Source organism: Peromyscus leucopus, chromosome 6 (assembly GCF_004664715.2).
Source record: "Peromyscus leucopus breed LL Stock chromosome 6, UCI_PerLeu_2.1, whole genome shotgun sequence".
Classification (NCBI taxonomy): domain Eukaryota; kingdom Metazoa; phylum Chordata; class Mammalia; order Rodentia; family Cricetidae; genus Peromyscus; species Peromyscus leucopus.
The window spans coordinates 95,357,545-95,370,234 of record NC_051068.1 but is presented as its reverse complement, the minus strand read 5'-3'; the positions used below and the strand labels follow the sequence as shown (position 1 = coordinate 95,370,234).

Genomic DNA, 12,690 nt, shown 5'->3' with positions numbered 1-12,690 from the left:
TATCCAAAACTGGTAAGTATATTGGTGCTCCTAAACAATGGACTAAGATTGTCTCCTGTTTCCTGTGCTTCATTCCCACAGTCACATACTACATAATCCAGAACAACCAACAACTAATTATACTACTCCATGAAAGTATGATTATTTATAGTTTCATTTTATTACAAAAGGATTAGGGGCAGATAGCTTATAAAATATATGATGCAAAAAGTTAAAAGCTAATAAAATCATATTAAAATAGAAACAGGGGTAAGAAGACAGATTAGTCTTCCACATTTGGCTCCCAAACTACCCAGTAGGCATTGGAATCTTGGCCCAGCAAAACATCATTTAGTCCTAAACACATACACAGTGTGTGCAATAATAGTCTTATCAATACAAGAGAAAGAAGGGTGAATTTTAGCATTGCTGTTTTGTAAACAGAGCAATTTAAGTTTTAGAAACCTAAGCACATCTCTGCAATTCATGTAATAGGCTATTTACCTATGAAATACCAGTTTTCAGATGTTATGTGTTTTACCTGATATAATTTATGTCAAACCATTGGATAAAATATAAATTCTTTACAAATATTTGCTAGTCATTGCTACTCCCACAGAAGGCAACTGTGTGGAGTCAGTGTCTGAAGAAATGAGGCTAAACTGTGTGCCAGATAGCGTGCTTATTTCCATCCTATGATTCACTTTTATCAAAGCTGGAACCCGCGTGTGGTTAGCCCTACAGGCTTTAAAAGGAGACAGCTAGGAACTTGAGAAGCTTGGCCCAGGATGACCCCACAATCTTCCCTGGACATCCTTCCCCTGTCTTGTCAAACAACTGCCATCGGTATAATCCTACAGCTGGATATACAAGGTTCCCACCCCGGCCAGCTTCCTGGCAGGCAAATAGCATGACTTTGTGTTCTCTGAGCAGCCAGAGACTGCGCAGTTTTCTTGTAGATGAAACCACTGTCTAAGACAAGAGCAAGACAGAAGAGCCATGAAGTAATGAGTTTTTTTAGAAAGCCATTTTGTGCTCTAACCCTGTTAGCTTCAGGCTTGACTGTAGACACATTTTACTCTCTGCTTCAAATGAGACAAGTTTGTAATGTTGCATATAAGTGATGAATGGAACTAGCTCTTTCGGATTGTCTTTTTAGTAAAGTTATTCTGAGGCTAAAAGTTTCCAAGGACCTTTAAAATTTTGATGCCCTTCAAAGCATTCTGAGTAAATTTCTATGCATAAGTATGTATGTATGTAAAATTCTCCTTCCCACATAGGCAACTGTAGCTTGAGTTTTCCTGCCTTGCCCACAGTCAGGACAAATCTCTGTCACCCGCCAGTCCCACAGCCGCTCAGACCCAACCAAGTAAACACAGAGACTTATATAGCTTACAAACTGTATGGCCGTGGCAGGCTTCTTGCTAACTGTGCTTATAGCTTAAATTAATCCATTTCCATAAATCTATACCTTGCCACGTGGCTGGTGGCATACTGGCATCTTCACATGCTGCTGGTCATGGCGGCGGCTGCAGTGTCTCTGGTCATGGCGGCGGCTGCAGCGTCTCCTTCTGCCTTTCTGTCCTTTTATTTCTCCTCTCTGTTAGTCCCACCTATCTTTCCTGCCTAGCCACGGCCGATCAGGTTTTATTTATTTATCAATCAGAACAACTTGACATACAGACCATCCCCCAGCACAGCCAAGTGCAGACCATCTCAAACACCTGCACTCAGGCCCATGGTCCTAATCATCCTCTATACGGACCTGCTGGGTAACGCCACAAAGAACCCAAGAAGGGCTCCCACAGGACATACAAATCATCCCACAGCAGGCAACACTTCTTTTGATCTTGTGGAAAGTGATATGCTGGCAAGAAAAGTGAGACTGTAAGATAGTGTAACCGATTTTCTCCTGATGCAGCAGAATGCCACAGATTGGGTAATTTACAAAGATAGAAACTAATGGCTTCATGATCCTGGCAGCTGGGAAGGTTGACAGCATGGCACCATCATCTCATGAGGTCTTTGTTCTGTGACACAGCGTGATGAACAGGTAAGTGAGCATGTGCAAGATACAGAGACCTCGAAGAAGGCTAGAGAGGCTCCTGGGCTCAGAGTGTTCACTGTACATTTGCAAAGCCCAGAGTCTGGATCCCAGTTCCCATGTACCAAGTTGGGCATCCCATGAATGCCTGCAACTCCAGCCTTGGGGGATACAATGCTCTCTTCTGGCCTCCATGCACACAGAAGCACATGCATCTGCACATGTACATATACACACATGAATACAGAGAGAGGGGGGAGAGAGAGAGAATAAAGAAAGGCCAAACTCATTGTTTATATCTTTAACCCAATCCTGGGATAACAGCATTAATTAATTCACGAGACTAGAGCCATAAAAATGCAAAGCAATAATTTAAGGTCTTAGTCCTTAACAGAAGTGCAATGGTGATTAAATTTCAGTATATATTCTGGAGGAAATATTCAATCTCCTAGCAGGTGTAATTTTCATGAGTCTTAGGTCTAAGAGAGTCTATATTTCCATCTAATGTACTTTCAGTCCCCACACCCTTACTAATTCCCTCACACTCTGGAAACAGCCTCTTACTTCCTCAGGACCTTCAGTAAACCATTGTTCTTTTGAAAAACTCCCACAGGCCTCTGGGGCAAAGGACCTGACTTGTTACTAACAGACATTTCTGTTGAAAGGCCCTCCTCCGCTAAAAACAGAGGATTTCTGGCAAAGCAACTCTTGGGAGGAGTCTGGACACCCAGGGCTGACCTCTCTTTCTTCTCTGCCTCCATTGGATACCAAGCAACAGTGTGGATCTGTTCCACAGCTGGGTGGATTTGCTCGTTTACAGCAGACACTGCTATTTTTCCTTCCCTCCTCTTTCAGCTGTGCCTTCTGGGGCCTAACTACATTCTTCCCGCTCATCTGAAGAATTCTCTATGATACCACATTAGTGGATCCTCCTCTGTCTGAAATTGTTCCAGCGTCCTCACTCTAGCTGTTGGCCCCAACACCAGACAGTTCTTACGGTAGGAGGGGTGCCATCGGAAATTTCTTTCAGAAAACAGTACAGGCTTTTGCGAGTTGCTTCTTGAGTCCCTTAGGAACATCATGGGTGCCTTTACCCTGGAGTAATGCTCTTTTAGGAACTGGAGTCACTGATCCCCTGTCCCAACATGGGACAAGCTCCTTCTGGCTGTTTAGACTCACCACTGGGCTGTAGTCTAAGAAACTGAAGCAAATTTTATTCTTAGACCTGAGAAGAAAATATTTTATGTTCATTAAAGTGTTATCAAATCTCTCCCCACAAATTAAATGGGCCATAATTCCAGTTTCTGTCTCATCGTTTTCTTCCTAACACTAGTTACCTTACTTCTTTAACAGAAGTCTACGAAACAAACTTAACCTTGGCGTTTTTTGCCTCCACTGCCCCTCTCAATATTTAGGCTAAGCTCTATGTCTGCGGAGTTCTCTGTATTGTTTTTACTAATGGTATACTCTGATTAAATAGAGTTGTGTTAATGTCCTTTGAACTTCTTTGTTAGAGTACTCATAATTATCAGTTTTATATAATTGTTTACATAGTGTCCTGTCTGCTCATCTACTGGTAGCCTGTGTCTATAATTTGATGTTTTTTCTGCATACCACTTTTAGCTATATGTTAAGGATAAAATCCACCCTAAGAAGGTTTGACTCAAACTGACTTATAAGTAAGTGTTATGCACTTATATACACTTAGTCCAAATTCATTTAAATGCACACAAATAAAGATATATATCAAATTAGTTTCTTTATGTTTGTTGATACAATAATGATAAAAATGCCTACAGACCTGTTAATAAATTTTGTTGTTATTATTTAATATTGTCTGTGTTTCAAATACAACTTCCTGGATACTTTGGTAACATTTATAGAAACTGGCAAAAATTTAAGATTGTAGTTACTCATGAGCCAGCAAGATGGATCATTTGCAAAGTCCTTGCTGTACAAATCTGGTAATCAAGGAAGAAGACTGTCTCTACAAAAATGTCCTCCAACCTGCATGTGTACATTACACACACACACACACACACACACACACACACACACACACACATCACATCACATCACATCACATCACATCACATGCACGGCAATAATAAAAAAGTTTAAAAAAATAATTACTTAAGCTTTCTGCCAAGTAGTATGTCAGGGTTTCAACTATGTAGTATAACCAAGTCAAACTTGGTCTAAAATCTGATTTTTTTTTAAGTTATGTTCTATCTAAACCTTAAACAGCTAAATTTTAAACTACTATTTCTCCTTCAAGACTGGTACAATTGACCTTATAGATATCTAACAGTCATACTTGGAGGCTAAACTCAGTAAGGACAAAGGGCCTATGAGAACAGGTAATATTGATCTCTTGATCAAAGAGGTCATTGAGATCCCAGAGGATGGACTCTAACTAGTGTACACTCTGCAAAGAGAAAAGCCATTACAGAGGGTAATGTCCACTGGGCTTCCAAGTATAGCTACATGGTCAGTGTGATGACTAGTTTTATTGCAACTTGACACAATCCAGAGTCATTTTGGAAGAGAGAACCTCAAATGAGAAAATTACTCTACCAGACTGGCCCATGGGCATGACTGTGGAGCATTTTCTTGATTAATGATTGATGTGGAAGAGCCCCGCCCACTGTAGACAGTGCCATCCCTGGGCTGAGAGTCCAGGATGGAATAAGAGAGCAGACTGAGCATGCTATGAGGAGCAAGCCAGTAAGCAGTCTTCACGGCCTCTTCAGTTCCTGCCCCAGGTTCCTGCTTGGTTTCCTGCCCTGAATTCCCTCAGTGGTGGATTTTTTTTTTTTAATCTAATAACTATAAGCTGAAACAAACTCTTTCCTTCTCATGCTGCTTTTGGTCATGGTGTTTAGAACAGCAATAGACATCCCTAAGACAGTCAGTGAGAACCTGATCTATCCCAACAGGAGGCACAACTGGTAAAGAAAAACCACAGAACACACAGAGCTCTTCCTAAAACCCCCAAAGTAACCTTTGGGGAGCATGGAAGAAAAGGAAGATTTGACTGGTGGGATTTTGAACCAAACATCTGGTCATAGTTGTCCTGGTTGCTTCCCTTGCTGGGACCATAGTCATCTTCCTCATAATCATCATCTTCCTCATAGTCATCTTCCTCATAGTCATCTTCTTCCACATAGTCATCTTCCTCATAGTCATCTTCTTCCTCATAGTCATCTTCCTCAGTCATCATCTTCCTCATAGTCATCTTCCTCAGTCATCATCTTCCTCATAGTCATCTTCTTCCTCATAGTCATCTTCCTCATAATCATCTTCCTCATAGTCATCTTCCTCATAGTCATCTTCTTCCTCAGTCATCATCTTCCTCAGTCATCATCTTCCTCATAGTCATCTTCCTCAGTCATCATCTTCCTCATAGTCATCTTTCTCATAGTCATCTTTCCATTTCTTGTACTTGATCCCTTCATTTTAAACCTTTGAGCCAGGTTTGATTCTTCTAAGGTTCATCAGTTCTATCTTGGGATGATGTTTCAGCCAGGCTTTAGACCCTTGCTGTAAGATGCACTACTTAAACCCCCTGTTCCACACAACCTAGACCTTTGAGCAAAACTGCCCTTGAATATGGTTCACTTTTTTGGTACCCCTAGAAGATAAATGATAGGTAAAGCCAACATGTGGGACTTGCTCAGTTGAAAGAAGCTACTGGAGATCTCCAATATCACAAGTTTGGGGTTATTGCTCCATCAGAGTAGAATGTGGTGGAAAGGCTGTGATGGAAAGACAAGAAAGAAGAATAAACCCCCAGTGTGAGCCACGTTCAGATTGGATTCCCCAAAAGAAAGCCAGCGACCTCATCATCTCAAACAGTGAAACTGATATAGCAGAATGATGCATCCCAACAGAATTAGCCACAAACCTGTACCACAGGCCACTGTCATTGGCATTTCAATCATTATACGCCTGGACTACATACAAATATGACTCACCCGGACAGCATGAGTGCCCCTCCATAATGGAGACCTCTACAACCCATTGCTCTACACAAGAACAGGCTCCTCTGTTACTACCACATCCGGACCTCTTTGCAGTATGCTAAATAAAAACCCTTCTACTTTGGTTTACAGGGTGAATTCTTTCATCAACCTACCCCAAATCCTCCACCATAATGTTATATATTATCCATGTCTATATCTACATATACCTTAATCTGTATCTGTCTGTCTAGAGTGGTGGCTCTCAACCTGTGGGTCATGACCTCTTTGGCAAACCTCTGTCTCCAAAAACATTTACATTACGATTCATAACAGTAGCAAAATCACAGTTATGAAGTAGCAATAAAAATAATTTTATGGTTGAGAGTCACCACGACATGAGGAACTGTATTAAAGGGTTGTAGCATTAGGAAGGGTGAGAACCTCTGGTCTAGAGATTTAGATGTGGCTAGTTCTCTATTGCCTTCATTGTTGTAGTGTTGTAACAAGTTTTGAAATCATTGCATTATGTCTTTGTTTTCTTTTAAGAGTGTCTGCTATTTTATAACTCTTGAATATCCATACAAATCTTAAGACAAGCTCATCAATTTCTATGAAAGGATAAATCAGTGTGTGTTTTGATAGTCATTGTATTGAGTCTGTAGAACTCTTTAGGAGAAGAACTGTCATCTTTGTAACTTCAAGTCTTTCAAAGTGTGGACAAAGGCTGCCTTTCCATTTCTTGGACATTTACCTGGTGATTGTACATGTTTTCAATGTACTCCAGTTTGTTATACCTCTTTTGCTACATTAAATCCAAATACTTTATTCCTTTTGATACTGTTAACAATTATGCTATTTTCTCAAGTTTGTTTCTCTTTTAGTCAGTGCTGATGGATAGTAATATAACTGATTTTTGTATATGAGTCTTGAATTCTGTGATCATTATGTAACGTTATGGTTATTTCCTCCAGGCATAATATGACCATTGCCATCATGAGGCAGCGCTGCAGCCATGGCAACAAAATAAATAAAACAATACAGTTGTTTTGTTTAGCTCCAAAGTAAGGGCCATGGAGCTGTGGACATTCCATAGTTGAAGGAGACAGAGAGGGTCACCAGCCCCTCACCAGAAGTCCCAGCCACCACTCCTTGACAGACACCCTCCCTCCCAGTTACATATTTTCTTGGGAGGTAGTCAAAGAAAAACTAGGAGACATGAAGTTGACTGAGGGTGAGACCCTCAGTTTTGGGTCACTTGTGTTGTGATGGGACTTTTCGGGGATGCTGTCGCTTCTGAGTCACTTCACACTCTTGTGACTAAACCCTCACCACACAGGACTTGGATGGGATAATCTCTTCAGGCTGTCATGTCCTATCTGGGGTGAATAGCTATGTGTTTGCTGTTCCCTAGGTGTCTTACTCACTGTTCTATTTCTGGGAAGAAACATCGTGACCAAGGCAAGTCTTATGAAAGAAAGCATTTGATGAGGGGCTTGCTTACAGTTTCAGAGGGTCTGTCCATGATCATCATGCCCAGGAGCATGGCAGCACACATGATGCTGGAGCAGTAGCCATACCCTGTAGTGGGCAGCTGTTCCAGCTTTGACCTGGAAATACTACCCCCAGTGAGGCTTCTGGTAAGTGTCACACCTACCTATGACCTGCCCCTGAGGCAGGGCTGAGATGGGAGCCCTTAAGACCCAAGATCCAGATGTGCTGGCTCTCTTGGTTCCTGGTGATGCTGGATGCTGAATATAGACCGAGCAGAGTTCTCCACAGAACAGCACTGGACTGCACTTCACCTCTCCCGGATCCTATAACCTATCCCTTTATTTGTTGTAAGTGACCCCAAAATAAACCTCCCTTTTAACTATGTCGAGTTGCCTTTATAAATCCCCCATTAATACCCTGATACACAGGCCGAGTGAGAGTGTGTGAGAAGAGAGAGGGAGAGGAAGACAGAGAGAAACTTGGTTAGCATAAGCTTTTGATTTTTTTGTTTTGCTTTTGTTTTTTGTTGTTTGTTTGTTTTTGGTTTTTTTCATGACAGGGTTTTTCTGTGTAACTTTGGAGTCTGTTGTCCTGGAACTCATTCTGTAGACCAGGCTGGCCTTGAACTCACAGAGAACCTCTGCCTCCTGAGTGCTGGGATTAAAGGCCTGCACCACCACCGCCTAGTCCAGCATGAGCTTTTGAAACCTCAAATCCCACTTCTAGTGACATACTTTCTCCAGCAAGGCCACACCTCCTAATCCCTGTAATTCTTTTAGATAGTACCACTCCCTGGTGATTAAGCATTAAAAAGTTGTTTTCTTTAGCTCTAAAGTAAAGGGCCATGGAGCTGTGGACATTCCACAGTAGAAGGAGACCGGGGGACGGGACGGGGGGGGGGGGTCACCAGCCTCTCACCAGAAGTCCCAGTTTTGGGGTCACTTTTGTTGTGATGGGACTTTTCAGGGATACTGTTACATCTGAGTCACTTCACACTCTTGTGAATAAGCCCTCGCCCATGTTCCTGCAAATAACAGGGCCATAGTTATTCAAACCCCTACACCAGGAAAAGACATAAAACACAGGCTAAACTCACATATTATTTGTAATGGATAAAGATGTATGTGTGCATGCATGTGTATGTATGAGTGTCCTAGTGTTTCCTAAGGTTTTCCTTGTTTTACAAAAACAATAAACACTGCAAAAAGACAGTTTTACTTTTCCATTCAACACTTCTTTTCTCCTCTAATCACCTGACTAGGACCTCTTCTCTACTGTTGCATAAAAGAGAGTGGATATTCTTTTTTATTACTGAGCATAGAAAAAAGTCATTCAGACTCTCACTGCCAAATATATATCATATATAATACAATTATATATCTAATTAATGTATATATATATTCATTTGTTCAGTGCTTTTATAACACAAGGCTTCTTGCTTTGTCAGCATTTGTTGAGGTGATCTTGTGGTTCTCAATCTTTGCTCAATGAACATGGCTCATTACAATTATTGCTTTCACACTTGAACCAACTATGCATTCCAAGGCTAAACCCAATTTAGTGTAAAATTATTTTCACTGGCCTAGAGCAGCAATTGCCAAGTGTAAAGTGTAAAGATGTTCAGAACAAGAATTCCATAGGACACTAGTGGTTTGTGGTGGCAACTTTCATGTCAACTTGATAAAAACCAGAGTGATTTGAAAGAGGGAACCTCAACTGAGAAAATACACACACACACACACACACACACACACACACACACACACACACACCCCATTGGCCTGTGGGCAAGCTTGTGGTGCATTTTCTTGACTGATAATTGATGTGGGGGAGCCCAGCTCACTGTGGGTGGTGCTATCCCTGGACTGGTGGATCTGAGCGATATAAGAATACAGGCTGAATGAGCTACGGGAAAGCAAGCCAGTAAACAGCACTCCTCCAAGGCATCTGCATCAGCTCCTGTCTCTAGGTTCCTGCCCTGACTTCCTTCAGTGATAGACTATGATGTGGAAGTGTAAGCTGAAATAATCCTTTCCTCCCCAAGTTGCTTCTGGTTATAGTATTTGATCACAGCAATAGAAACCCTAACTAAGACATAGTTGCTCTGTGAAAAAGAAAAAATACTAAGTCTGGGATTGCTGGCTTACAGTTAGGCAGGTTTCTCTACAGCAGAATATATGAGAAGATAATATGAATTATGATTTTCTAAGGGTGAGGTATTGTACTTATATATCAAGGACATCTTGTAATACTGATTTCCTACCACACTTTGTTCCCAAGGATTTTAATGAAATTTCCCTACCAGGTAATAGTGATTTAGAATAGGCTAGAACTGGAGGGATTATCAATATTCAAATTATTTATTGCTATCTAAAAAGTTGATATATATTTATCATATTATTTACATTTAATAAATGTTTGTAGAGTAATCTTTTATGTATCAGCTACACTTCTAGGTATTGGAGAAACAGCAGTGAAAAGAAAATAACAAAATAAGAAATCTGCTCTTGTGGAACTTATTTTGTAGAAGAGAATCAAGCAATAAGCATAAGGGTACGCAAATTATAAAGTAGATTTGAAAACATTATAAATTATATAAAAGGAAAATAAGTCAAAGAGATTTTTTAGACATTATAGGTAGATGGATGGGTAGTTCTATGAATATTTAATAGGACACTGTATTAGTCAGAGTTATCTAGAGGAACAGTATTGATAGAATATAGAAATATTGATAGAATATAGAAAGGGGATTCAATAGACTGGCTTACAGGCTGTGGTCCGGCTAATCCAACAATGTCTCCTGACGGAAAGGCCAGAATCCAGTAGTTGTTCACTCCACAAAGCTAGATGACGCAGCTCGTCTTCAGTTTACATTGGAATCCCAAAGCAGTAGGTTCTGACACCAGGAAAGAAACGCTTCAGCAGCAACACAGATGAGTTTGCCAGTGAGAGTGAGGACAAGCAGGCAAAAAGCAAAAGCTTCCTTCTTCCGTGTCCTTTTAGGTAGGCTGCCACAGAGGGTGTGACCCAGACTTAAGGCAGGTCTTTCCAACTCAAATGCTGCAATCCAGAGAACCCTTCACAGGTGTGCCCAGTTGCCTGGGTTTTACCTGATTCCAGATATACTCAAGTTGACAACCGAGATTAGCCATCACAGACACTCGGAATAAACCTTGTCAAGAAAATGCCAGGAAAAGAAACATTAGGAAAATACCTAGTTTATTTAAAACCAGTAAAGAAGTCAATGTGGACATATGATTAAGCATAAGGAGTACTAATTATCTCTCATCTTGGTTAACACAGTAGTTTCCTAAATAGTTTCACTTCTAATTTTGCCTCTGTATTAAGTAGCCATCTCTCTCTCTCTCTCTCTCTCTCTCTCTCTCTCTCTCTCTCTCTCTCTCTCTCTCTCTCTCTGACTATGACATTTTAGTGATATCTTTCAGGAAAAAAGGAAAAGGATGTGGTCAGACTGTGGAGGGGAAGTGAGACTTCAGTTTAGGAGCATGTTATGACTTCACTTACTAGATGTTTTACCACTCAATTCAGGGACTGAATCTGTTATTGGCTTTATAAAGTAGAACATTCAACAATATCATGTACAAGCTTACAAATACACTCCTCTGTGAATATTTGAAAAGAGAAAAAAACAGAATTAATACATGCTATTTATATTATCTAGGTTTTTTTTTTGTTTTTTGTTTTTTGTTTTTTTAGTTTTTTTGGTTTAAAAAAAAAAAAGCAAGATTTCACCATGTAACCCTGGCGGTCCTGGTACTCAGAGAGATCCGCCTGCCTCTGCCTTCCAAGTGCTGGGATTAGGAGTGTACCACCAGACTTCACGGTATCTATTCTTCAATTGGTACTCCATCCATTTTTATTAAAGAGTGAAATTTATTTATTTATTGTTTCTTGAAACAAGGTGGCCTTCAACCTGTGATCCTCCTCCACAGTCTCTCAAGTTCTGGGATTACAGGTCTGTGCCACCACACCTGGCCTGGCAGCTTTTTAGAACTTTTTTTTTTAATGCATTAAAGTTTTTTTTTTTTTTTTGATCCTGTCCTACAGAAAATAATGACAACAATAACAAAACAAAAGCTCTATCTGTCTTCTGAAGAAAGGAATCATACTTCAGGCCTTGGCATTTAAAGTGTGTACTCAAAAATAAAAAAAATAAATAAAGTGTGTACTCAAGGCTGACATGTAACAGTGACTCAGTAGGGAAGACCAGCTTTCTGCCAGCACAGGAGGTGAGAGGGGAATCTGGGTGATCACTCAGTCACCGAGAAGAGAGAAGGTCACATCCATCTGTAGAACATCAGGGAGGATGTGGCCCTTTGTTTTCGTTGCTAGTCTGATTTCAGGCTTCCCTTGTGGAGAGGTGTGACTTTATGACTGACATTCTGCCAGAGGAATGCAAATGGAGGTGACATGTCCAGGTCTGGTTAATGACCCCTCCACTCCAAGTCTCTCCTTTAAAGTGACACAAGGTCTCAGTGTGTTTACTTTACCTTACACTATATGCAATAATAATAGTAACAATCATATATAATAATAAATTTTTCATAGAGTACTAAACACATGTCAAGGACTATGTAAAGCACTTTGATAAATACTTAAATTTATTTCTCATAATAACCCTATAAGGAAATAGCCATTTTCTACTTCCTTAATGAAGAAATTGAAACACAGATAAATTGAATGACCCATTCAAGGCTATGTCTAGTATGTGGGAGAGCTAGGAATGGACATCCTAACAGTTTGGCTCTATAGCTTATTCTCTATATTACTGAAAACATGAAGCCACTCCCATTAAATGTAAACCTATTCATCATTTTAACAATGATAATACAAATTGGTATGTATCATGAAAATAATGCTAATTCATAAAAATCACAGGAAGAAGCTATTAGTACTTATTCTTATGTGTATATACATAGCACATCTATTCTTACAGATTTTTGCGTCTGTGACACTTATAACTAGGTTTGTGTACTTGCATTAGAACATTAGTGCTGTATACTATATACAGGGCTAAATCACCATTCAAATACTAGAAAATTTTAAAACCGACTAGAGAAAAAACTATTTAGCAAATACTGTGAGTATGCATATAGACAATTGTGTGCAAATGCATTAGACTAAAAGCAGTCACACTAATAGTAATTAGTATAAAATACACAAATAAAATAGCAAAGCCTTGGCCGGACA

The 12,690-nt window shown here is 40.1% G+C and overlaps 1 protein-coding gene across 1 annotated transcript in view; it reads right to left on the bottom strand.

The window, feature by feature from the left end:
- Pde5a (phosphodiesterase 5A) overlaps nt 1–10,454 on the bottom strand; it is a 192,900-nt gene extending 182,446 nt beyond the window's left edge. The window contains exon 1 of the mRNA XM_037207047.1: nt 10,248–10,454. The gene's annotated coding sequence lies outside the window, so the exon portion shown is untranslated. The remainder of the gene's footprint in view (nt 1–10,247) is intronic.
- Between the last annotated feature and the right edge of the window lie 2,236 nt (nt 10,455–12,690).